Source organism: Oncorhynchus kisutch, linkage group LG12, assembly GCF_002021735.2.
Source record: "Oncorhynchus kisutch isolate 150728-3 linkage group LG12, Okis_V2, whole genome shotgun sequence".
Classification (NCBI taxonomy): domain Eukaryota; kingdom Metazoa; phylum Chordata; class Actinopteri; order Salmoniformes; family Salmonidae; genus Oncorhynchus; species Oncorhynchus kisutch.
In genome coordinates, this window is record NC_034185.2 from 56,088,327 (window position 1) to 56,112,781 (window position 24,455).

Consider the following 24,455-nt stretch of genomic DNA (forward strand, 5'->3'; position numbering starts at 1 on the left):
TGAAAACTAATATGACCATACTGATTCCTCTGACTTTGTCTGGATACTCAAATAAACCTAATGTACTATTAGAATATGAAGACAGACAAGTCAGAGGGACTTTTCAATTTCCACACAAGGATTCCCTGCGTGTGGAGGTTTCAACTGCCGGGCTGCTCTGCTATCCACAGAGGCTTTTAGTTTATTTGTGTCTGCCTGGCCTGGAAAAGCTCTCCTTCACTCACTCGCATATTTTTCAGCTTTCGTTGGCTCAGTGCCAGTGTCAATTCCATGCTCCTCAGAATCACATTCTTTGGCGCTTAGTGATATCTCAGGCCTTCAGACTAGCTCCCCCTGGCAGATTAAGATACAGGACATGGAAATGACCGTAAAACAAAGCAAAACAATGACGGGCACACAGCCGCTTCGCTTCAGCGCTGTGCTAGACACTGGTCCAGGAAATAGCGTTATGCTCAAATTGGTTGGTATGGATCTCCTGGGTTTTTCACACAGATACATTTCAAGTTTCAAGTTGTATTAGTCATATGTACTGGATACACATGGTATACACCATCCAACGAAATGCAACAACAATAAAAAATAATAAAATATACAAACATAAAGCGCACAATCACACACACACTTTGTATGAAATATAGGAAACAGTAGCTAATAGACTGGACCAATTTTATGAATACAATCATATTCATTATAATAACTACCCTACACAATACAGGTTCAAGCAACTATTTCGGACGTAACATGTTTGCGTCTTTCTAAAAAAATGTTTTGGCATCGTCATCATCCTGCGACTACCAACTCTCTACTAGTCAGTGAACGGAGAACCGAGAGCACTAATCGCTTGAGGTAGCGGAGTGCATCAAGTGGATAAACTCTGTCTAATTTTCAGCTAATTCCCCTTCAGTGCTGTTCGGACACGGACCATACACCATCCCCAAGCGGATTTTTTTGTTGTCTGTGGGTGACCCGAACTGTTGGACGAATTAAAAAAAAGATTATAATTTGGCATCATATCTAAGCCGAAACGAAAGTATTGAAAGTGGTATCCGAGGTTAGCCAGTTGGCTAACTGGGAAGGTTGCCTAGCTAGCTACTGCTGAGAAAATACGAAGCAGAGGGAGACCCCAGCGGCAAAAAGGGCCATCGACGTGAGTTGTATCCTGAAGAGGAGCGCTCCGTTTTTCTGGACACATCAAGAGGAGCCGGAGTCCATTTTGCTGTGTTCTACTCTGATAATTTCGGAGGTAAGAGGTACAAGAAAACGGGTGGTCCAGGCGTATAAATCGTTACAATACAGCGCTGGGCCAGACAGTCAGCGGCGGAATATGGTTATCTAACTTTAGCGAGATAGATACCAATTCCTTGCTAGCCAGCTGCAAGAGTGTTTATCACTAAATCGAGCTATTTGTAAACATCAGCTTTGCATATACATTGATAACGAATTAAATATGTTAAACTGTGTTTTCAGAGGTAACGAAACGGATACATTTGTTGTAAATAACATGACCACCTTGACCTAGCTAATGGGGCTAGTTAGCTAATGTAGTAATGTAGTCCATATCGGCTAACGTTAGTAGCTAGCTACCAACCATCTGCTGGACTTTAACTAGCACTAGCAAGCTATTTTGCTGGCTGACAAGAAAACACTTTTAATTGCACGAACAGCAAGTCTTACGTTGTTTATTTAGCTTGTTTTGAGAGTATGCTAACGTTCTGTTAGTGTTGATTTATAATTTCAGTAATTCGCTGGAGTTATCCATCCAACTAGATTGCACCGCACACTAAATCAAGCTAGCTAGCCAGTCTCCTTTTGTGATGCTAATGCTAGTCATCCAATTTCAGATAGCATAACATCCTGACTTACTCGCCACAACACAGCATGCAAGCACAATAACGTTTAGTTTGTAAGAGCTGACTTTCGAGTTCGATACCCTCGCAAGCTAACGTTTATGGGATTGTACTTTATCACATTTTATTTTGCTTAGTGTTTTTTCGTAAGGTTGGTGAAGCAAGGTAAACGTTTTGGAGTGCATCTTACTAGCCGCGAGGAACGGCGCCAGTGTGAGCCGAGCACATGCTCCTGTCTATGGCATCAGTCAGAGAATGTAGAAATTCGAGATTATCAAGCGAGGATAACAAATGCATCTCTTTTATTATAAATGTACAATTTCATATAAACCACGCATAAAAAAATAAACACGTGCAAACTATACATCTAGCCAATACAGCAATAACTGCACGCCTAGGCAAAACGTCCAAGCACAGTGAGTTCTCATATTGGCTAGTTCTGTGTTTAAATTGACAGAAATAATATTGTTTTCTGTTTACGTAACCTATATGGGTAGCGTTGCAAACGTAACAAAACAGCCTAGATATCACACCGTGAATAATTACAAAAACTAGCCAACGTGTGCACGGTCCCGTTAAAATGATGGGGAGCGAGAGATGGGTTAGGCTTGATGTGCGGTTTTGAGGTAACTACTGCTACTATCCCAGTATCACTAACTGTCATACTTGACATAGTTGCCGCAGTGAATCAAGTAAAGTAAACGGTGCATTTCAAAATTTGGTGCCTACTCTTATGAAAGACTATAGGGTGTCATGTCGGCAATACCTGCATTTTCTTCTTTTGTAATCACTATTGTCAAATGTATTATTGCCCTTCCTGTATGTGCCATTTTCCTTATGAAATGTACCCGATGACTCCTCTAACAACTGTAAGGATATGTGATGCAGCACTTAGGAATGTTAAACAAGACACCCGTTGTATAGTCTTTTCAGCTGCGTTTCTCCCCTAACAAATCTGGGCCCCATGAATAGCTACCTATAGTTCCTCAAAATAAAGGTGTATGCCTATAACAATGCACTGTCCTGTAGGCAGGTACATACTGCTATTCTTTACAGCCAGTTTCTTTCTTCTCAAGACTTGATGCTGAGGGTTCTCATGCAATCTTGACAGTTCAGTGTGGTCTCTTTTTGTGTTGTCCCCTGCACAAGACAAAATAAAGTTAAATTGAAAGTAAGATAAAGGAAGCCCTTTTATTTTCCTGCTCAAATAATTCCTTTCTTGTAACACTCCCTCTGTGCTCTCCTCTTGCTTTCTTTCTCCCTCAGTCCCTCTGTCTTCATAAGGCTTAGAGCCTCTCTGCTTTCTCCCTGCACAGTGAGTCCTCAATAACTCCTCGGCGCTCAGGCCCTCCACAGACTAACAGAATGGAAGAGGAGAGAGAAGCGGGAGGGAGGGAGAAGGCCCTTAAGGACTCCAAGAGATATATTAAACAATGTCGTGCTCTCCTCTCTTAATGAAAGCCAGGAAGTGGGACAACCAAAGGTTTTCTTTCTCTGAATAACAGCTTTTTTCACACTGACTGTGGTGGTGATGGAGAATGTTGGTAAGAGATGAGTAATGGAACACATTCATGTTCACTAATCCAAATTGTTTATGTGGACTGTCTGGATGTTTCTTTGAGGGCCTCTGAAACTCTAAGCCTCCGGGCCTGGCTATTAAATTGTCCACTCATTTAATACCCTTTAGTGTCGATTTATCCAAGAGGGTTTGCATCATGCTCTTACAGCCATGCAGATAACAAAATCATTGCTGCTGCTCTCACAGCATAAAAACATGTACACACACGATTCTCTCAGTACAGTTTGTGCTTGGAATTGCCAAGGTGGTACTGCCTGTCGCTACTCAATAACAGATTAACCGACATCTAATACACACTAGTCATGTATTGTATAGACTAGTCATGTAATCTATAGCGAACTCTTACTCACTTCAGTGCCTGTGTGATTGCTTTGTGAGGTTAACCTCGTCAAGTGGCTTTTCTTTTGTCTATACCATTAATATTAGGCCACAAATTTAGGCTATATAAGTCTCCTTTTTATGGGAGTTGTAATAGAGCAGGGGTCTCCAACCTTTTTTAGCATGAGAGCTGCACAACAACAATATTAATATTTTAAAATAGGCACCATCTTCTTCTCTCCCCTTCCTCGTGTCCTTAGTGTCAATATACAGTACCTTTCAAAAGTTTGGTGTCACTTAGAAATGTCCTCGTTTTTGAAAGAAAAGCACATTTTTGTCCATTAAAATAATATCAAATTGGTCAGAAATACAGTGTAGACATCGTTAATGTTGTATATGACTATTGTAGCTGGAAACGACAGATTTTTTATGGAATAAGTGCATAGACGTACAGAGGCCCATTATCAGCAACCATCACTCCTGTGTTCCAATGGCACATTGTGTTAACTAATCCAGGTTCATCATTTTTTAAATTATTATTATTATAATTTTTAAAAACCTTTTATTTAACCAGGCAAGTCAGTTAAGAACGCATTCTTACACTGGACAGAGGACAGCATCCCGGAGTTGCCTCTTCACTGTTGACGTTGAGACTGGCGTTTGTGGGTACTATTTAATGAAGCTGCCAGTGGAGGACTTGTGAGGTGTCTGTTTCTCAAACTAGACTAATGTTCTTGTCCTCTTGCTCAGTTGTGCACCAGGGCCTCCCACTCCTCTTTCTATTCTGGTTAGGGCCAGTTTGCTCTGTTCTGTGAAGGGAGTAGTACAGTGTTGTACGAGATCTTCAGTTTCTTGGCAAATTCTCGCATGGAATAGGCTTCATTTCTCAGAACAAGAATAGATTGACGAGTTTCAGAAGAGAGTTCTTTGTTTCTGGCCATTTTGAGCCTGTAATCGAACCCAAAAATGCTGATGCTCCAGATACTTAACTAACCTAAAGAAGGCCAGTTTGATTGCTTCTTTAATCCGAACAGCAGTTTTCAGCTGTGCCAACATAATTGCAAAAGGGTTTTCTAATGAACAATTAGCTTTAAAAAAAATCTAAACCCGGATTAGCTAACACAGCGTGCTGTTGGACCACAAGAGTGATGGTTGCTGATAATGGGCCTATGTAGATAATCCATAAAAAATCTTTATTTTCCAGCTACAATAGTCATTTAAAACATCAACAATGTCTGCACTAGAGGTCGACCGATTATGATTTTTCATCGCCGATACCAATTATTGGAGGACCAAAAAAAGCTGATACCGAATAATCGTCCGATTTTAAAATGTTTTTTATTTGTAATAATGACAATTGCAACAATACTGAATGAACACTTATTTTAACTTAATATAATACAAGGAAGCTAGCTAGCAACTTACCTTGGCTTCTTACTGTATTCTTGTAACAGGCAGTCTCCTTGTGGAGTGCAATGTAATCAGGTGGTTGGACTAGTAACTGAAAGGTTGCAAGATTGAATCCCTGAGCTGACAAGGTAAAAATCTGTCATTCTGCCCCTGAACAAGGCAGTTAACCCACCATTCCTAGACAGTCATTGAAAATTAGAATGTGTTCTTAACTGACTTGCCTAGTTAAATAAAGGTGTATACTTTTTTTTTCAATCGGCCAAATCAGTGTCCAAAAATACAGATTTCCGATTGTTATGAAAACTTGAAATCGGCCCTAATTAATTGGCCATTCCGATTAATCAGTCAACCTCTAGTCTGCACTGTATTTCTGAGCAATATTATCTTATTTTAAGGGACAAAAATGTGCTTTTCTTTCAAAAACAAGAACATTTCTAAGTGGCCCCAAACTTTTGAACTGTAATGTACCTGCTACTATAATGGTTAATAAACAACTCCTAAAAAAAACATTTTTTTCATGTACATAGAAGATGCCTTGTCTCTCGATGAATCTGTACATGTTGTTTGGAAGTGGAACCTTCTTGGGCAGAGCAATTTTTTTTAAAATTCTGTTTTATTTTCCCAAATGATATATTTTCTCAGTTGTCTGGAGGAATATGTTAACACATTTTGATTCGAGTGCAATTCCCCTTTAATGACACATCTAGTGTGTGAGGAATGTACTCTCTAATGTGATGGTTTTGTACTGCTGCTGTTCATTTCATGATACATTTAGCAAATAATACATACAAATTAGCGATGCACCGATATTACATTTTTGGTCAATATTCAATATTTTTCTTGCCAAAAGAACGATACTGATAACCGGGGTAGGCTGTCATTGTAAATAAGAATTTGTTCTTAACTGACTTGCTAGTTAAATAAATGTTACAATAACACCACACTGATCAAAGTTATTTTGTTGGCATTTACGTATGTCCCCATTACTAGTAAAACATAATCAAAACCTATTTCTTTCACTTACTTGTTGTGCGGTTTCATTGTTCAGTCGTTTCATTCTCAACCCGGATTTCTAAAATCAAATCAAATTTTATTTGTCACATACGCATGGTTAGCAGATGTTAATGCGAGTGTAGTGAAATGCTTGTGCTTCTAATTCCGACAATGCAGTAATAACCAACAAGTAATCTAACTAACAATTTCAAAACTACTGTCTTATACACAGTGTAAGGGGATAAAGAATATGTACATAAAGATATATGAATGAGTGATGGTACAGAGCGGCATAGGCAAGATACAGTAGATGGTATCGAGTACAGTATATACATATGAGATGAGTATGTAAACAAAGTGGCATAGTTAAAGTGGCTAGTGATACATGTATTACATAAGGATGCAGTAGATGATATAGAGTGCAGTATATACGTATGCATATGAGATGAATAATGTAGGGTATGTAACATTATATTAGGTAGCATTGTTTAAAGTGGCTAGTGATATATTTTACATTTCCCATCAATTCCCATTATTAAAGTGGCTGGAGTTGAGTCAGTGTGTTGGCAGCAGCCACTCAATGTTAGTGGTGGCTGTTTAACAGTCTGATGGCCTTGAGATAGAAGCTGTTTTTCAGTCTCTCGGTCCCAGCTTTGATGCACCTGTACTGACCTCGCCTTCTGGATGATAGCGGGGTGAACAGGCAGTGGCTCGGGTGGTTGTTGTCCTTGATGATCTTTATGGCCTTCCTGTAACGTCGGGTGGTGTAGGTGTCCTGGAGGGCAGGTAGTTTGCCCCCGGTGATGCGTTGTGCAGACCTCACTACCCTCTGGAGAGCCTTACGGTTGTGGGCGGAGCAGTTGCCGTACCAGGCGGTGATGCAGCCCGCCAGGATGCTCTCGATTGTGCATCTGTAGAAGTTTGTGAGTGCTTTTGGTGACAAGCCGAATTTCTTCAGCCTCCTGAGGTTGAAGAGGCGCTGCTGCGCCTTCGTCACGATGCTGTTTGTGTGAGTGGACCAATTCAGTTTGTCTGTGATGTGTATGCCGAGGAACTTAAAACTTGCTACCCTCTCCACTACTGTTCCATCGATGTGGATAAGGGGGTGTTCACTCTACTGTTTCCTGAAGTCCACAATCATCTCCTTAGTTTTGTTGACGTTGAGTGTGAGGTTATTTTCCTGACACCACACTCCGAGGGCCCTCACCTCCTCCCTGTAGGCCGTCTCGTCGTTGTTGGTAATCAAGCCTACCACTGTTGTGTCGTCCGCAAACTTGATGATTGAGTTGGAGGCGTGCGTGGCCACGCAGTCGTGGGTGAACAGGGAGTACAGGAGAGGGCTCAGAACGCACCCTTGTGGGGCCCCAGTGTTGAGGATCAGCGGGGTGGAGATGTTGTTTGCCTACCCTCACCACCTGGGGGCAGCCCGTCAGGAAGTCCAGTACCCAGTTGCACAGGGCGGGGTCGAGACCCAGGGTCTCGAGCTTGATGACGAGCTTGGAGGGTACTATGGTGTTGAATGCCGAGCTGTAGTCGATGAACAGCATTCTCACATAGGTATTCCTCTTGTCCAGATGGGTTAGGGCAGTGTGGTTGAGATTTCATCGTCTGTGGACCTATTTGGGCGGTAAGCAAATTGGAGTGGGTCTAGGGTGTCAGGTAGGGTGGAGGTGATATGGTCCTTGACTAGTCTCTCAAAGCACTTCATGATGACGGAAGTGAGTGCTACGGGGCGGTAGTCGTTTAGCTCAGTTACCTTAGCTTTCTTGGGAACAGGAACAATGGTGGCCCTCTTGAAGCAAGCTCATTGATGCAAATAATGTTCTTTCCCAAAAACATAGCAAAAGACAATCTGTTTCAAATCAAAGTTTGTTACGTGCGCAGGAAACAACAGATGTAAACCTTACTTACAGGCTCTAACCAATGGTGCGGAGAAAAAAGGTGTGTTTGTGTGGGTAAATAATGAAATAAAACAACAGTAAAAAGACATTTGAAAAAAGGGTAGCAAGGCTATATACAGACACCTTTTAGTCAGGTTTATTGGGGTAGTATGTACATGTAGGTATTGTTAAAGTGACTATGCATATATGATGAACAGCGACTAGCAGAAGCGTAAAAAGAGGGGTTGGGGGGGGGCACACAATGCAAATAGTCCGGGTAACCATTTGGTTACCTGTTCAGGAGTCTTATGGTTTGGGGGTAAAAACTGTTGAGAATACTTTTTGTCCTAGACTTGGCACTCCGGTACCGCTTGCCATGCGGTAGTAGAGAGAACGGTCTATGACTGGGGTGGCTGGGGTCTTTGACAATTTTTAGGGCCTTCCTCTGACACCGCCTGGTGTAGAGGTCCTGGATGGCAGGCAGCTTTGCCCCAGTGATGTTCTGGGCCGTACGCACTACCTTCTGTAGTGCCTTGCGGTCAGAGGCCGAGTAATTGCCGTACCAGGCAGTGATGCAGGATATTCTCGACGTTGCAGCTGTAGAACCTTTTGAGGATCTCAGGACCCATGCCAAATCTTTTTAGTTTCCTGAGGGGGAATAGGCTTTGTCGTGCCCTCTTCACAACTGTCTTGGTGTTTTTGGACCAATCTAGTTTGTTGTTGATGTGGACACCAAGGAATTTGAAGCTCTCAACCTGCTCCACTACAGCCCCGTCAATGAGAATGGGGACGTGCTCGTTACTCCTTTTCCTGTAGTCCACAATCATCTCCTTAGTCTTGGTTACGTTGAGGGAAAGGTTGTTATTCTGGCACCACCCGGCCAGGTCTCTTACCTCCCTATAGGCGGTCTCGTCGTTGTCGGTGATCAGGCCTACCACTGTTGTGTCGTCAGCAAACTTAATGATGGTGTTGGAGTCGCGCCTGGCCATGCAGTCGTGGGTGAACAGGGAGTACAGGAGGGGACTGAGTACACACCCCTGGGGAGCTCCAGTGTTGAGGATCAGCATGGCAGATGTGTTGCTACCTACCCTCACCACCTGGGGGCGGCCTGTCAGGAAGTCCAGGATCCAGTTGCGGAGGGAGGTGTTTAGTCCCAGGGTCCTTAGCTTGGTGATGAGCTTTGAGGGTACCATGGTGTTGAACGCTGAGCTGTAGTCAATGAACAGCACTCTCACATAGGTGTTCCTTTTGTCCAGGTGGGAAAGGGCAGTGTGGATTGCATCATCTGTGGATCTGTTTGTAGCTATAGCTATAGTTAGTAGCTATAGTTAGCTAGCTAACTAAACTTGAAGTTGGAAGTTTACATACACTTAGGTTAGAGTCATTAAAATTAGTTTTTCAACGACTCCACAAATTTCTTGTTTACAAACTATTGTTTTGGCAAGTCGTTTAGGATATCAACTTTGCATGACACAAGTGATTTTTCCAACAATTGTTTACAAACAGATTATTTCACTTATAAATCTCTATCACAATTCCAGTGGGTCAGAAGATTACATACACTAAGTTGACTGTGCCTTGTAAACAGCTTGGAAAATTCAAAAAAAATGATTTCATGCCTTCAGAAGCTTCTGATAGGCTAATTTACGTCAATTGGAGGTGTACCTGTGGATGTATTTCAAGGCCTACCTTCAAACTCAGTGCCTCTTTGCTTGACATCATGGGGAAATGAAAATAAATCCGCCAAGACCTCCAGAAAAATAATCATAGACCTCCACAAGTCTGGTTCATCCTTGGGAGCAATTTCCAAATGCCTGAAGGTACCACGTACATCTGTACAAACAATAGTACGCGAGTATAAACACATTGGGACCACGCGCCGTCATACTGCTCAGGAAGGAGACTCGTTCTGTCTCATAGAGATGAATGTATTTTTGGTGCGAAAAGTGCTAAGATTCTGGAGGAAACGGGTACAAAAGTATCAAAATCCACAGTAAAACGAGTCCGATATCGACATAACCTGAAAGGCCGCTCAGCAAGGAAGAAGCCACTGCTCCAAAACCGCCATTAAAAAGCCAGAGTACGGTTTGCAACTGCACATGGGGACAAAGATTGTAGCTATCCACAATAAGGATTAGCCACAACAGTGGACTTTGGTTAGCCTTCAAACTAAAAGTATGGCATAACTCTACTATTTTTCACTGTCAATTATACTTTTATTTTGAAGGCAAACCACAAATTCCACTTGTGCCTAATCCTTATTGTGGCTAGCTTCACAGCAGTTGAAGCTAGCTGGCTGCTTATAACACATTAGCTTTGGGCAACAGGGTTAAGTAGCTGGATAGCTATTTATTTTCATGATATGAAGTTCAATTTCAATAGGCGAACAACTAGTGTCTACCTAGCTAATACTTACTCACAAGGATTCCTAAATCATTGCTAAGAATAATGAAAATGACTGCAGTTTCTACTGGTCATTGTTTTCAAGCTGGTGTATTGGTGCTAGCTAGATACCAAGCTAAAGCTAGCTACCCCAGAAGTTGCGGTTGAACAAATTTGGCTTTATTGCCAACGCGGTATTGTAAGCACATCGTTCGTTCGTGGCCGGTGCTTGCTTGTTTGCAAAATTTTGTGCAGCGTTGACAGTGCTGCTATCTTTTTTTGACACGTAAGACCCAAACTTCATTCCATAGTATGTATGTCATGAAGCTAATAGCAGTGACTCTATTAGTGTAATTCCGATAGGGCAGCATCTGAATAATAGCACACTTTGTAGTGTGTACTGGTGCTCGACCAGTTGGCGATAGCCAACATCACCCACGACAGAGTGGTTGATTTTCAAGGGAAATGAATGGCGTTAATGGATTTTGCCTTTGAGTTGTCTCGCTGAAATTGTCTTGCTCTTTCAAATGACTGCTCGACTTGTTGACTGCTTGATCCACATGTTAACTGAAAAGTAAGCTTACCTGGCAGAAGTATATCATGAGTAAGTATATAATTTCTATTAGGGATACACAATATATTGGTGAACATATCAGAATCGGACGATATTGGCTAAAAATGCCAACATCGATGTCTAGTTTAACGCCGGTGTGCAAAACCGATGTCATAGCTGAAGTGCATACCTATATAACGTAGGGCTGCGAGCTATGGTAGCTTAAGATCGACCTGACCCCTGTAACAGAGTGTTTTCTTTGGACCCCACAGCAAAGTGCCTACTTGTTTTCCTGAGCTCAACCCTCCATCGCTGTCTCTGCAGCTCCACAATCTGCAGGGGTTGAAAAGTTGTTTTGACGGCTAAGGACCAGGCAGCGAACAGTGGTAGTTTGACGGTTCATATAATCCTTTATGATACGAGTCTGGCTCCTACAGATTAAAATATGATATACAATCTAAGTTTGAGGTAGCTGCAGTGTTTGCAGAGTAACGTATTTGGCAGATTCAGGTGGAAAGAATGTGCCTTGCTGTTTAAGGTTGTCTCTCAATGAAGCTGTAACTGTTGGGTGGAAGTGGGGCTCCTTGGGCAAAACTATAGGGCCGTTCTTCTGGTAATGCTAGAGGGGGGCTTCAGTGAGGGAGAGGCCATTGTCACAAGACGTGTCACATTTAATTTAGACCTGTGTATTAGCCACACCATGACATTCCTCAGGTTCTCAAAGGACTTTGGTTCAGGTCAAGGGTGGAGTTGATGGGTGAATGCATTAATGTATTTTTCCAAAATGATTTAGGAACTTGACATGGCTTTCGAGAACTATATTCCTACTGGATTATGAGCTGTAATAACTATTTTCAGATTCCTACCTCTCACACAGAGGGATTTTCTCCACTCACAGCTTTCCAGAATAAGGTCAGTGAAAACATTTGATAGAGAGCATTCATGCATCATTAATCTTCATAGACATTCATGGGCCTCCCTTTTTTATTTTATCTTTGTAAATGGAGGATGTAGCTAATGTTTCTCTTGCTTGTGTGGACAACCGGTTGGTTTCAGTAGGTTACAGATCCAGCCTTGGACTGCAGTCTTGTTTTTGCATTATAGAATGCTTCCTACGTCTAATGGGTTTGTCTCGTGCTGACGGACCTTCTGGGACTATGTGCTAGAGAACATTTGCTGGAAGCAGGGGCCTATAGAATGTTGCCTTGCTCTAATGGTTTTGTCTTACTGTGAGGTATGGCTTATCCACATTCTCTCAGTCACCCACGGCTGTTTCAGACGGTAGGATACTGACCCCTGGGCTCTGCTAAAAGCATTCTCATCCACGGCACAGTGTCACTCTCTTGCTTTGAAGTAGATGTTGCCACAACACCGGGGAGATGAAAGGGGGCTTGGCAAAGGGTGTAGCCATGTATCTCTGTTCTCTTGATGTGCAGGTGTCGTTTTATGTATGTGTGACTGAGACCATGGGGCCTTGCCTAGTGGAAAGGATGTTCGGCTGACTACTTCACTCCAATTTCCGAGTGAAGGCAGACTTTCTGAAAGCCGACTTTCTGATAAACGTATGTCAGAGGGGTCTCGCTAATCAAGAAGACCAGCTGGCTCTTATGACTGCTCCAAGCCGACCATTGAACTGACTGAGGCGACCTTGGCGTGTCCTTCATACTGTAGACCGGTCTCCTGTGTGTCTTGGAAAAGTCGCCTCCTACAAACGGAATAGGCTACCTCTTCTTTTAACCTTAGCCAGGCTACCCTGCCTGCCACGATGACATCCTCTCAGACCTAAGACTTTACAGGATCAAGGTGGAATGTTATTTTCTCCCCTCCACCTCTTCTCGTCTCATTTTTAAAACGTGGCGCCATAAAAGTTGGAGCAGGAGCATCATCCGTTCTTCAGTAGGGCCCAGGAGACTTTTATTCTCAGTCCCATTGTGAATGGCTTCATGCAGCTCCCTATCTGCGGTGGTGAGCGAGAAGGACCATGTAAATAATTCAGAGCCCTGCCATGCATGCCTCTCTGGGGCTGGGATCACTGAGGAGTCTCCTAGCAAGGTAGCCTGTGCTTTGATGTGGGCTTCTGGTGTGAATACCAGCCTATGTATGGGACACAGTGAGTCAAGGGACTGGGGGAGGAGGGGTCGATTCTGATAGATACATCTCAGGATGATTACAACTGATAGAACACAACTATTTATTTATTAAAGGAATTTTCTATGAAGAGTATTCCGGGTTCTTTCTGACCACTGTGGCACTTCCGTGCCAACCAGCACTCTTGAACCCCATTTGATAAGGAGATGGCATGTAGATATAGTATGATTTTTACAGTTAAAATGGCTTGTGCACTATTATCTTTCCCCATGGCTTTCTAGAGGAGTTATTAATTTCAGGGCAAATATAATTTCATAAGATTACTCCACCCAAGAGAACCATGCATGCCAAAAACTATACGGAACAAAAATAACAACGCAACATGCAACAATTTAAATTATTTTAATATATATAAACACACACACAGTTTCAGGTGGCTGGTCTCAGGTAAAGAAACCGGATGTGGAGGGACTGGCTTGGTTAAAACAATTCTCTAAAATGACGTAGGAGGCGGCTTATGGTAGAGAAATGAACATTCAATTCTCTGGCAACAAGCTCTGGTGGACATTCCTGCAGTCAGCATGCCAATTGCACGCTCCCTCAACTTGAGACATCTATGGCATTGTGTTTTGTGATAACTTCACATTTTAGAATGGGCTTTTTATTGTCCCCAGCACAAGGTGTAGAATGATCATGCTGTTCAGCTTCTTGATATGCCACACCTGTCAGGTGGAAGGATTATCTGGGCATAGGAGAAATGCTCGTGAACAGGGATGTAAACAAATTTGTGCACAGAATTTGAGAGAAATAAGCTCTTTGTGCGTATGGAACATTTCTGGGTTATTTTATTTCAGCTCATGAAACTTGACCAACACTTTACATGTTGTTTTATATTTTGTTCATTATAAATGGAGCCTCCTGCCAGAACTTTAAACAAAGCAATAAAAACAACAAAAATTCTGGGAGTATTACTCCCTCATTTCACTGGAAATATTTATTTGATTCCTTAAAGATTTTCTTTTCCGCCCATTGCAGAGGCATCTGGAATTGGCCCACTTACATCAAAGTGAATCCAAATAATTGATTCATTGTTCTTCGTTGACACATTCAGCTTCTATTTCTAATGAAAGAAAGCAGTACTTGGGCTGTAGAAAATCCTACTTAGCCAAAATGTGGGTCCATATTTGAAGAAGGCCGTGGTAGCTAGCTAGACATTGACGCTTGAGATGTTGAATGGAAAAACCTCCGCCCTCGACCAACCCCGTTTCTAAAGAAAGAAATCTCTTTTCCTATTCCCACATTTCGCTGTCTAAGCGTTGTTTTGCCTCTCTTAAAGTTATCTAAAAGGATTACCTCCACGAGCGTTGGCAGTCTAATTCAATGGACCTCTGAAATGGGGTGAAAGGGAAACCACGGCATTGTCAGCCGGCGATGCTGAGGTTTTTCTTTTTGTCCTCTGCGCTTCTCATTGGCATTGAACATTTTCACAGTCCGCAGTCTGTCTCAAAACAGCTGCACTGTCCCCATCCCCATAGAAATAGAATTACAAGAACAGGAAACGCCGGACCGCGTCAATGTGATGGAATAGAACACATGGGTACACTTGATTCCTGTTCTAATACTTATTTCTATACCATGATCCTCCTTTGACTGCAACACTCATGGGTAGAACACACAGTCTGTTCTAGGTACTCTATTTCTATGCATGGATGTCCCTTCCTGGGATCTTTCGGACAGGAAGCTGGCCCTCTCATCATTGGGAACGGACCTCGCCCAGACCAGGCTCATCCTGGTGTGGTGCCTTCTATGCCCCCTTGCTCTTCCTTTCCTGTCAGGGGATCTCTGGCATGTCTCTCTGTTCCTGAGTGCACTTCCCTGCCGACCAGCACTCTTGAGCTTGGAGCACCGCTGATTGTTTAAGCGAAGCAGGCAGCCCCTTCATGTCGCTCATGGCGCTATCAGTATCTGTGACTGTCTTGGTGGTGCACAATTACACCCCCCCCCCCCCCACCCTTCTCACCCCAGCCCCTATCCTTAAAAGCAACCCCCACCACCCCTCTTTCTGAGGCTGAGGAGGGACCAGGATGATACCCCCATGAAAGGAGGACCCCCCCCCCAGCAGAGGGCCTGTTCACATTGAAACGCCTGTCTTTGTGAATGGAGAGGGCCTCCCTGACAAGCTCAGCCCTGGTCAGAGACAGCAGGCCTCCCACCCTCCTCTACTGCAGGAAGCCTGGACCCCACAGCGAGCTCCACAGCGTGGTTTGCTCTGATGATTAACTCCTGAACTCCAGAACTGGAAGGCTTTTTGTTTGGGTCTTTGCTCTTATGAAATACTGTTGGGGGTGTTTGAAAAGCATTATTATTTTGTACTGTTGAAGCTCAGTTGCACAAATTTCCACAAACTAAAGGACAAAGCCAAATCTTACATAATGTGATCGAGGGCTTGAGAAAAAGGCTCACTCTTACTACACAGGTCTAGACTAGCTCTCATATTGATGTGATGTAACATCGAAATAACGACATTACAGATCTTGAAACATACCATGAAAAATTTAAGCGGAGAGGAATGCCGACGCCGTTTCAAATACTCAGAAATGTCACAGAGATCCTGTAATAAGTGGCTGTTGCGTTCCAAAGGGTGTATAGTGCAGTGGGCATTTGTCAAAAGTAGCGCACTGTATCGGGAATAGGGTGCCATTTGGAACACTTGTATAAAAAAACACAAAGTTATTTAAATCATGGTTGCTCTGCCCCACATTCCCCTCCCTGCGCACCATGAATTATTTACTGCTTATCAAAATTCTAAGCTGAGACCGGAGAGGCCTTGGTCGGATCTCACCTGATGAGAATGTTTCGCAGTGTGAGGCACAGCAGGCCTCTTCTCACACTCATTGACTGTGGATACTCACACTCACTCGCTCTTCTATAGTCTCAAGGAGGGGTAGCTTAATTATGCCCTAGTGAAGGCGAGCTGGCCGCCGAGCCTGCTGGGTGATATAACACACAGTAACACTGCGGGGTCAGTGACATTGCGTAGTTAATACGCTACTGCAATTCTGAAGGCGTCTTGTGCTGCAATGTAGCATAATGTGGCTACCCCCTGCTGCAATGTAGCGTAATGTGGCTACCCCCTGCTGCAATGTAGCGTCATGTGGCTACCCCCTGCTGCAATGTAGCGTAATGTGGCTACGTGTCGACCAGCAGTGACAGGCTGCTGGCCGATATCTGTCCTAGCCTGTGTGTGTGTGTGTTGCAGGCTATGCTGGTAGAGATGGGCAGCTCAGCCAAGTGCCTTAAGGTCTGCTGGACAGAGGTTCGCATTAACCGCCCCTCTTTGAAGAACTGAATGCTTCCCTAAGATAAAGAGTTCACTGCATGTAGCTGCGTTCTCCCACCACTGCAACATGCCATTGCAAAACGGGATGACGCACAACTGTGTTTGCTGTATCGGTCGGAAAAACTTGAGATGGCGTTGGCTTGCCTTGTCTTTCTGCAGGCTGGCTTTCCTTGTAGTGGAAAGGAGAGTAATCTGGAAAGCAGATGGTTGCCATGCTTTAGAGAAAGTCTGGCTGCACTGAGGGAAGGCGTGAGCAGGGTGTTGGGGGGGTATAGAGTAATGCATTATTGAGAGAGAGAGAGAGAGAGAGGGGTACATGGTGGTGTTTTTACTGACTTTGTCATCCTTTCTTCTCCACTCTATCCACTGCTGGACTGGACTCTCCCTAGAGGATTCTCCTCCCTAATCCAGCATAGCTAGAATGCAATGTTTTGGTAAGAAGTGTGCAATTGTTTCAATTGGCAATTATAACTTGTATTAACCTCATGTATTTATAGCCATCTTGTAATATATTTTTGTTGATGAAATATTTGTCTTCACGGCACCATTTGCAAACAGACACTGGTCTTAATGAGGCTCCCACTAATAAAAATGAGCAGGTTAATGAGATGCATGATTACATTTAGTGTTTGACACTCTCCTATGGTTATAGATAGAATTTTCTTTATGTTTTCCTTGTAGTTCTACCCATGCTCTCTCTTTGTCACCCCTGCCTTGTTTCACCCCCCCAATCCTGTTTCCTCTGGCTGGCAGTCTGTGGCCTCAGCACTTCAAAGTGGGAGGCTCTGCAGCTCTCGAGAATAACATGCTGTACCACTGAGCCCCCCCCCGGGCAGGTCTGAGGTATGCCTTCGTCATCTAATGGGAAAGGCTGACATGTACCTGTTCTTTCCCTCTTTTGTTAACTCTGCTCTTCCCATCTTTAGTAACCCCCCCCCCCCCCCCCCCCCCCCATTCCATTGTTCCAGGTAATAAGGCGTGTGTGTCCCCAGCCGTTTGTCTACAGTGACTGTTCCCCTCGGCTGGCTGGCAGTCACCTCATGCAGCGTTTTAACTCTGTTTGAGAGGAACCAGGGGGTGTGAAGCCAGTTAGTCTCATTGGAAGGAGTAGTGCTGTGTCTTTCTGTTTCCCCACAATGGGGGTTGCTATGCTGGCTGTGTCTGTCTTATCTCGGCGCTGCTCGCGAACCTGTTCTGTGAAGATTACCTCGTGCCATTGTCTATACAGCCACCCCTATGCACTGACAGACACACAGGCTAAACACTGTTGTCCAACACAGCACTCCAACACCTTTGCCTTCTACAGCCACCGAATGGTCCGTTTCACATTGTTGGACAAAAAACAAAAAAAAGGGATTAATAGGCCTGTATGCTTTCTCTTGTGGCGTTTTGATTTGGCACACGCAGATGATATAGGTATCAATCTGAGCCTGTTGTTAGTAGCCCATGTTTTGGTTATTTGGTTTCCTTTTAATTCATTTGCATCAGAAGGATGGACAAACAAAGCTTCAACAGATGACGCCAGTTGCCATATCACTGTTGCCATGGTAGCAGGTTCTTCTTGCCTCTCAATTTCCCCCATAATTTCCTCTGGGGTATAGCACCTTGTGTCACGGCTGCATTCTTTTCAACACACTTTGTATTCCACAGGCACCTCTGTAAACAAATCATTATCTGTGTAGACTAGCATGGCTTTGCCCAACTAACTACATCAAATGGCACCATATTCCCTATATTGGGCATATGGGGCTCTGGTTAATAGTAGTGCACTATAAAGGGAATAGGGTGCCATTTTGGGACGTGAGCCATCCAGCTCTTAAGGAGCCAGCTAGTCTATAGAGAAGAGGGCCTACTACACTGTCTCCGTCCCTAATTGCAGAATGGACTATTTTTGATCAGAGCCCCTTGGGAATAGGGAAGGTGCCTTTTGGGATGCACACAAAATGAATAATGTTGTTGTTGGGGCTAGAGACTTCCTCAAAATTCTGGATAGTGAGAGAATTTATCTACTTCCCATTGACTATATTGCTATGTAGCCTAAATGGTTTGACTTTTTCATAAGCTCAACTAAACCATACACGTACAGTTTGTTGGATACCAGTGTACACACACCTACCTGTATTGTTTTTGAATGTAAGGCCTACCAATGAAACCTTTGAGTCACCTCCTGTTTGAATAAATCAATTTACTCCTGTTAATTCTGTTTTACAGCCACCTTTGTCTATGCTTCCCGTTTTTTTTTCTCATTTTACGCATTTTAGTTTTGTACACCAGCTGTTTTTTACACCAACTCATTTTAGTTTTGTACACCAGCTATAAATACCATATTTGGGGTTATTGAAAATATATAAAACAGCATTTTTATTTAAGGTTGTGGCGGTATGCAGGATTTTATACCGGCATTCCATAATTTTATTACCGGCTTGGTACCTACCCAAGCCGGTATCTACCCGGTAGCCGGCATCTATTACTTCAATGCTAACGAAATTAGCACAAGTAATAGTGAATTTCCATGGCGGCTGCTAGCTAAATATGCTAACGAGTGCAAACAAAAATAAACTAATTCCAAAGACAGGCAATCCATCTCATAAAGTTATACATCTACTGAACAAAAATTTAAACGCAACAATTTAAACGGTTTTACTGAGATACAGTTCATATAAGGAAATCAGTCAATTGAAATAAATGAATTAGGTCCTAATCTATGGAATTTCACATGACTGGGGAGCCAGGCCCAGCCAATAAGAATGACTTTTTCCACATAAAAGGGCTTTTATTACAGACAAAAATACTTCCGTTTCATCAGCTGTCCGGGTGGCTGGTCTCAGACCATCCCGCTGGTGAAGAAGCCAGATGTGGCTTGGCGTGGTTACACGTGGTCTGCGGTTGAGGCCGGTTGGAAGTACTGACAAATGATCTAAAATGAAGGAGGCGGCTTATGGTAGAGAAATGAACATTCAACTCTGGCAACAGCTCTGGTGGACATTCCTGCAATCAGCATGCCAGTTGCACACTTCTCAAACAAGACAAAGTTAGCACAATTTCAGCCACTTACTTAGTTAACGCGACCACTAACTTTTTGCTAGTTAACGCAGAATTCTTGGTGTAGCCAGCCTACTTTTCTCTGCTAAAATGAAAGATACAACTTCAAGCAAAACATTAGGAAATGTAGCTGGCTACATTCTTTCTACGATAAACATTAGAAATATGATGGCCATACATTGTTTTACAAAAATACCTTTGTGTGTGTGTGTGTGTGTGTGTGTCAAATAACGTTGCGCTTCTCGTCATCTGATGAAAACAAAGCTGTTTTCTGCCGAATGTGTTTTTTCTGTGAAGGAAAACCATAGTTGCACATCCCTGAGGACTCCTATTGAAGCCAAAAAACACTGACTTTCAATATAGAACACGACCCTGTCACAGCTAGACTCACCTGCTCTCGCTTTCTTGTGTTGTGCTATTTACAAACAAACCGGTGACTGGCTAAACTGTTCTGGGGAACTATGGCTTCATAATGCAAAATTATTGTGACTGGTAAAATGAATGCTTTATCTCCTCACGTATTGCACATGTTGACTGCAAGTATTTACTTAAAGTAGCTTTAACATTTTATTAAAAAACCATCCCGTGGCTGTTTCCAGATACCCCGGTATATGGTATACTTCCCAAGCCTTGTTTTTGGTACACCGATTTTCGACACTTCATTGCTTGTTTGGTCTCAAACTGAACATATTGCCTGTAGTCTACTGTACATGATGGAGGAACATATTGTCTGTAGTCTACTGTACATGATGGAGGAACATATTGTCTGTAGTCTACTGTACATGATGGAGGAACATATTGTCTGTAGTCTACTGTACATGATGGAGGAACGTATTGTCTGTAGTCTACTGTACACGGTGGAGGAACATATTGTCTGTAGTCTACTGTACACGGTGGAGGAACATATTGTCTGTCTGTAGTCTACTGTACATGATGGAGGAACATATTGTCTGTCTGTAGTCTACTGTACACGGTGGAGGAACGTATTGTCTGTCTGTAGTCTACTGTACATGATGGAGGAACGTATTGCCTGTAGTCTACTGTACACGGTGGAGGAACGTATTGCCTGTAGTCTACTGTACATGGTGGAGGAACGTATTGTTTGTCTGTAGTCTACTGTACACGGTGGAGGAACATATTGTCTGTAGTCTACTGTACACAGTGGAGGAACATATTGTCTGTAGTCTACTGTACACAGTGGAGGAACATATTGTCTGTAGTCTACTGTACACGGTGGAGGAACGTATTGCCTGTAGTCTACTGTACACGGTGGAGGAACATATTGTCTGTCTGTAGTCTACTGTACACGGTGGAGGAACATATTGCCTGTAGTCTACTGTACATGGTGGAGGAACATATTGCCTGTAGTCTACTGTACACGGTGGAGGAACGTATTGCCTGTAGTCTACTGTACACGGTGGAGGAACATTGTCTGTAGTCTACTGTACACGGTGGAGGAACATTGTCTGTAGTCTACTGTACATGGTGGAGGAACATATTGTCTGTCTGTAGTCTACTGTACACGGTGGAGGAACGTATTGCCTGTAGTCTACTGTACACGGTGGAGGAACGTATTGCCTGTAGTCTACTGTACACGGTGGAGGAACATATTGCCTGTAGTCTACTGTACACGGTGGAGGAACGTATTGCCTGTAGTCTACTGTACACGGTGGAGGAACGTATTGTCTGTAGTCTACTGTACACGGTGGAGGAACGTATTGCCTGTAGTCTACTGTACACGGTGGAGGAACATATTGTCTGTAGTCTACTGTATACGGTGGAGGAACATATTGCCTGTAGTCTACTGTACACGGTGGAGGAACATATTGTCTGTAGTCTACTGTACACGGTGGAGGAACATATTGCCTGTAGTCTACTGTACACGGTGGAGGAACATATTGCCTGTAGTCTACTGTACACGGTGGAGGAACATTGTCTGTCTGTAGTCTACTGTACACGGTGGAGGAACGTATTGCCTGTAGTCTACTGTACACGGTGGAGGAACGTATTGCCTGTAGTCTACTGTACACGGTGGAGGAACGTATTGTCTGTAGTCTACTGTACACGGTGGAGGAACGTATTGCCTGTAGTCTACTGTACACGGTGGAGGAACATATTGTCTGTAGTCTACTGTATACGGTGGAGGAACATATTGCCTGTAGTCTACTGTACACGGTGGAGGAACATATTGCCTGTAGTCTACTGTACACGGTGGAGGAACATATTGCCTGTAGTCTACTGTACACGGTGGAGGAACGTATTGCCTGTAGTCTACTGTACACGGTGGAGGAACATATTGTCTGTAGTCTACTGTACACGGTGGAGGAACATATTGTTTGCCTGTAGTCTACTGTACACGGTGGAGGAACGTATTGCCTGTAGTCTACTGTACACGGTGGAGGAACATATTGTCTGTCTGTAGTCTACTGTACACGGTGGAGGAACATATTGTCTGTCTGTAGTCTACTGTACACGATGGAGGAACTGAATGTATTAGAAAGCAGCAGATTAAATAAAGTTAATGATTTCCTCCCTCTCCTCCCCGTTTTAGCTTTCTCACTAACTGGCTAGGTTTAGGATATTTACTACCCCGTACCAGCGATTGTTGATAGCTGTGGAAGGTCTCAGGGATGAAATGTGCCTTACAGATTTGAGTAGACACACAATTCGCCCGCCTCATTCTCACAAAGATTTTCCATTCACCGTGTGACGCTCACCGCAGGGTGTTGTGGGAATGTTTCTTTTCTGTTGTAGAGAACCTCAAACACAACAAAATATACCACACCTCATCTGGTTTTACTGCTTCTTTTGATGTTTTTTTGGCATTGAGAAATAGGTGCTACATTGCCTTTTTTAAGTAGTTTTACTCCTCACCTCTTATACTAATTTAAAAGCATGCCTACGTCGAGAGCTCTAGCTCTGTTGATTGTTGTCTTGTGAATTGACGTTGAAGCTAGACTACACTCGCTAGTCTAGGACTTCATATTGAGATGCCAGGCCACCCACTGTTCAGGATCTCCCTTAGATCACAGCATCACAGAGCCTCAGCCTCTAGTTTGTTGCATGGCCACTTTAATCTGCTCTCTCCTTTCATCTCTGTGGGGTAGTAGACATCAGCGTAGAGCAGCACTACTAATCAGGTCATTTCTGATGAGCTGTAGCGCAGATCATCACCCATCTGATTTTGGTTTCTTATCTCCAGTGTTTGACATTCTGTCAAGAGAATGTGGTGTATGATCTGAAACCCAATTTGAGGGATGTGTGTGTTTCTCCTTCAGCCTCCTGGAGTAGTGTCATTTGTCAATTGAGATTCTTTTCATCCAAGAAATACATTCTCTTCTGCATATCATTTGACGGGTAGTTAGAAGGGATTTTTGTTCACAGATCCTGAAAAGGCAACCTGTGCTCTGTGGCTGTAGTCGGAACACTGTGTGGCATGTCTAACATCAGGCGTCGGATGAGTGATCAGAGGATTAGCAATATTAGCATAATCCTATTATTGATGTGGAGTTGAGCGCTTTCGCGTTATCGACGTTGCTAATTGCAGCAGGGCTGGATAATCTCCCCCCTTTGTTTCCCTGGGTGGGCTGTGCCACACATTCATTAGGGCCCAAATGGAGCAGCCCACCTCTCTATTGGGGGTCCATACAGGGTCCAGGTCCCCAACAATATCACGCTATAAGGCAACTGGCTGTAAGCTTCTCCCGTTTCTCTCATTTTGACTCGGCAAATAGTCCTCAAAAGCATAGGAGCAAAGACAGAGTTTCAGAGCGGAATATGGACAGTGTAAAGAGCGCATAATCGTTAACTTTTTTTTGTTTGTTTTTTTACACAGGCACAAGTCTCTTTTTTTTATATTTGAAGATTAAACGAACCAACAGGATGGCAGCTTTGTCAGACCCCAGCTCTTATGACTTTTGCTTTCAACCCTTCATTGTTCCCAACCAAGCGGATCGATAGCCATTGACATGCTATAATCAGGACAGGAAAATATGTATTTTGAGGCTATGTTACTATGCCTTTGTGTGTGTGTGCAAACACCCCATTCAAGTCACTTAAGTGTTTCTCTGCACCACTCTACCCCCAGACCATCTGATTAAGGGGTATTATGCAGTCCTAGACTAGTCCCAGAGAACTGAGACCAAGGGGGCAGACAAAGCCCTCACCCCTTAATGCTCTCATTTGAGGGGGAAAGTATGTTCAGAAGAGCCCATGCCTGGCCGCTGCCCGGCATGTCGTAACTCATTTTCTTGTCACTGTAGAGACAGCTGTCCTTTTATGTACGTGGTTATAGATGGGCTCTTGTGTTTCACAGGGGCTACAATCCAAATGGCATTGGCACCCTATTCCCTACACCCTATTCCCCATTTGGGAAGCAACTCTGTGGGAAGCACCACAGAGTTCTGGGTAGGCTTGGACAATCCACCGTATACCAGGTGATTTTGAAGTACTGACAACCCTAGCTCCGGGGCTAATTAGTTACACACACAGTCCCTCCTGGTACCTCTGGGGCAGAAGTCTCTCAGTGAGCTGGCTTTGCCTGGGAAAAGTCCTACGCTGCACAGCATACAGTCCCTAAAAGAATGTGTTTCGGTGAAATAGTTTTTTTGCACAATAGTTTGTCTGTCAGTGATAGCAGCTGTCTGGGCTCCCTCTGCAGTACAGTGTGGAACACACTGTATGTATTGGGTCTTCCAAACATATGGGTACTTTTTATTTCTTTATTGCCGTGCTTTGACAAGCATGATGTGCACTCTGATATTAGCCTAATCCAATTTGCCTCAATTATCACTTCTATGCAGTCATTGGTTGCAAAATGCTAATCTCTGAAAGTTGAAATTCGGACCGTTCCACTTGGAGAGGAACGGTAAGTAGGGAATGTGACTCGATCCCTGGGGTTAGATGTTTTCCCCTATAGCCTGTTCTGCTGATGTACCGTTATCTACCGTTGGCTCAGCGTGGTCCGGGTTTGGCCTTCATAGTAAATATGAATTTGTTCTTAACTGACTTGCCGAGCTAAATG

At 43.5% G+C, this 24,455-nt stretch overlaps 1 protein-coding gene across 3 annotated transcripts in view; it reads left to right on the forward strand.

The window, feature by feature from the left end:
• Positions 1-805: 805 nt before the first annotated feature.
• The window catches only part of LOC109878625 (F-box/WD repeat-containing protein 7), a 187,445-nt gene continuing 163,795 nt past the window's right edge, over positions 806-24,455 (forward strand). For all 3 annotated transcript variants that reach the window (XM_031837853.1, XM_031837855.1, XM_031837854.1), the window contains exon 1: positions 806-1,243. The gene's annotated coding sequence lies outside the window, so the exon portion shown is untranslated. The remainder of the gene's footprint in view (positions 1,244-24,455) is intronic.